At 39.7% G+C, this 3,469-nt stretch overlaps 1 pseudogene; it reads left to right on the top strand.

Moving 5' to 3' along the window:
- Window positions 1–2,191: 2,191 nt before the first annotated feature.
- Window positions 2,192–3,142, top strand: LOC108385570 (olfactory receptor 2T8-like; annotated as a pseudogene).
- The last annotated feature ends 327 nt before the right edge of the window (window positions 3,143–3,469 follow it).

Here is a 3,469-nt window from a genome sequence, read left to right as displayed (position 1 = left end):
TGAGCTAATTCTTCATTTTTGTTTCCAACCACAATTTTTATGCATTGGCAATTTAGTTAGGAATTATCTCTTAATATCTCATTTGTGTAGGTTTACAGATACTTAAGTCAGTGGAAAACTGACTATTTCACATAGTGTGAAAGTAGAGTTAGGAATATTAATGCAGCATCAATCAACCCAAATGTCCATAGATGGAAGGAATTAATAAGGAAAACATTATACATACAAAGGAATATATTATTCACCTCAGGAAGGAATGAAATTCTGATACATTTGCAGCATGGATGAGGGTTGAGGATGTTATGTTAAATGAAATAAGCCAGGCACAAAAGGTCAAATTTTGTATAATTCCACTTATCTGATGATCCCATAAGAGTCAAATTTAAAGAGACAGAATAGTAGTAAGATGCCTGACAGTTTCTGGGGGCAGGAGGTTTAGAGGGTCACTGTTTAAAGGGCACGTATTTTTAGTTTGAGAATATGCATAGAGTCCTGGCAATGGATATTGGTGACAGTTGCAGAAAAAAATGCAAATATGCATGTCACTGTACTACAGAATACTTAAAAGTAGGTAGAATAATAGCAAAAACTATTTTAAGAAAATTACCCAACACCCTACAATAACTAAACTACAGATTTTTTAACACTTATTTGCCTTATTTTTTATTGTTGTTTTTAAAAAACTAAATAGTAAGTGGCATTCAGACTTCGCACCTCTTAAAAATCTTCTTTCTCTTTCACAAGTGCTCTCTTACTTCACACACACACACACACACACACACACACACACACATGCACACACATGCAAACACAAAGGCACCATTTACTTTTTATGCATTGATTTTTAAACAAGTTTGAAGTTTTGTCAACATTCAAGAAGAAGAGATGAGAATAATAGAAAATAAGAAGTCTTCCAATCAAAGAAATGAGTCAGTAGGATTAGTTACTAGGTGTTCAGAGTGCCAGTCACAAATATAGGGCCTTGCATATAGAAAAAGTTTTGGAAAATGCAAAGAGGAAGTGGGCTCTGTGACTTCTAACTCTGAGTCAACCAACTAAAACCCTCCAGCAGAATGCCGCCCGTACAACCACGATGCTCCCGCAGTGAGGCTGGGGACTGAGTGAGGCCTGGCACTGCCTTTGTCTGCCTTCATTGGCCTTCCAGTATGGGAGGGCTGTGTGCAGTGGGGAGAAGGAATGACGATGGAGGATGGGGACTTCTGCCACCATGTCACTTCACTGAATGACATCAGATCCTTGAGACTGATTTACCATCCCCATCTCTGGTCATATTTATTCAAAAAGAATAAATAGTTCCAGTAACAGCAGATAAGAAATGAAATTGCCCTTAAATATGTATGTTCTCTTGGCACCGAGGAGGAAAGTAATTTATCTCTGTTCGGTGAGAAACGAATGACTTTTTATTTTTTCTTCTTTATCAGAAGATACTATATTTCTGTGAATTTGAGGGGAAACAGTGTCATTACACGAGTGCCTTTATACAGTAAATCAGAGCACACTAAGCAGTACAGTCTTGCTTTGTGTGAAAGCATTCAAAGAAGGTCATTCTTGTTTTCAGTGTATAACGTGATACATTCAAGCTAAAGGAACTGTCAATTCCAAGTAGTTATGTTTCCATTTGCAGACTCAGGTCTGTCAGTTCCTAGACCAGAGGAAATAAGCTGTCTTGTTTGGAAAGGAAAGAATGCCTCCTAAGATTACTCAACACCAGGAAAAATTGTCTGATTTTGGTTAAGTTTCAATAAGTTTTGAAATGTTACATAGGTATAACTCCATTATCTAGTACTTAGCTTTTACACAGTTAAATGCATCGATTTAATTCTGCTTCCAAGAATAATACTGTGCTTGATACAAGGCTAGACAAATATTTTATAAATTGTATAATTAATACCTTGTCCATTTGTGTTGCCATCATAGAGCATAAAGATACGCTTACAAAGCAAATTGGATTTACGAAGAATTCTCATTTATTGTGTCTATTAAAAAAACTAAACTGAGAAGTAGTTAAAATTAAAACCTTGAAAACAAGAAAATAGTGAAATTAATTTTATGCTCTAGTTAAAAGATTTTTCAAATGGCAGATCAAGTGTTTGAAATAAGTTTTGTTATTTTCAGTTATTTTCATGAAAAATATAATTGAAATGGAGCACTGTATCTGATGAAACTCATCTATTTCGCCGTTTTCAGTGTTAATCCTGTTGAAATCATGGAAAGTGGGGACACTACCTCAGAGTTAATTCTTCTAGGACTCTTTAACCACTCACAAGCCCACCCGTTTCTCTTTGCGATGGCTCCGACAGTTGCCTTCCCCTCCCTCGTGGGCAAGGCCCTCATGATCCTGCTGATTCACCGGGACCCCCGGCTGCACACGCCCATGTACTTCCTGCTGAGCCAGCTCTCCCTCAAGGACCGGGTGCTGGTCTGCACCACTGTGCCCAAGATGACTGCTCACTACGTGAGAGGGAGAAAGTCCTTCTCCCCCACTGGCTGTGGGGAGCAGATCTTCTTCCTCACATTGGGAGGAGGTGGATGCTTCCTCCTGGTGGCCATGTCCTACGACCGCTATGTGGCTATTTGCCACCTCCTGAGATACCCCATCCTCATAAACTGAAGACTATGCCTGCTAATGACCTGGGGGTCGTGGTTCCTGGGAGCAGCTGATGGGCTCATGCAGGCTGCTGCCACCCTGAGCTTCCTGTTTTGCAGGGCTCAAGAGATTGAACATTTCTTCGGTGATGTGCTCACTCTGGTGCGTTTGGCTTGTGCCGACGTGTACACCTGCTATGTGTTAATGCTCCTGGTCCCACCTTCCCTCATTCAGGTTTCCTATAGTCTCACCCTGGCTGCTCTTCTCCAGATGCATTCTACTGAAGCCCACAAAAAAGCTTTTGCCACCTGCTTCTCACATTTGGCTGTGGTGGGACTGTTGTATGGAGCAGGCATTTTTACTTACATGAGATCCAGATCCTATAGGTCAGCTAACCATGACAAGGTTGTGTCAGCATTTCTTACTCTCTTAAGCCCTGTGTTGTACCCCCTAACCTACAGTCTGAGGAACAATGAGGTCAAGGGAGCCCTGACGAGGTTTATGGGCCAGTGTCCTGCCTTAAACAATGACTGAGGGCAAGATTCCTAATGAGAAGTTATGTACGCATTATTTCTATAATGGTTATTTCTCTTTTTCTTTGAAATGCAGATGGACCTGCATATATTGGGATTGTCTATTACATTGTCATCAAGAATAAATTGTGGATGTTAAAGTCTGCTGATCACAAATCTTTATTACAGTGTTTCCACACTACACCTCACAAATTTATTCAATGAATTAACTTGGCTGCTTTTGCCTAGCTGGCTGTCTTATGCTCTTACTGAATGGTTCTACTGGAGCTATGTATTTGATATATGTTTAAATTATTGCCAAAATTTTGTTTATAAAAGAAATTCAGCA

Source organism: Manis javanica, chromosome 14, assembly GCF_040802235.1.
Source record: "Manis javanica isolate MJ-LG chromosome 14, MJ_LKY, whole genome shotgun sequence".
NCBI lineage: Eukaryota > Metazoa > Chordata > Mammalia > Pholidota > Manidae > Manis > Manis javanica.
The sequence above is the reverse complement of the archived record's forward strand: the minus strand, read 5'-3'. Positions and strand labels throughout refer to the sequence as shown.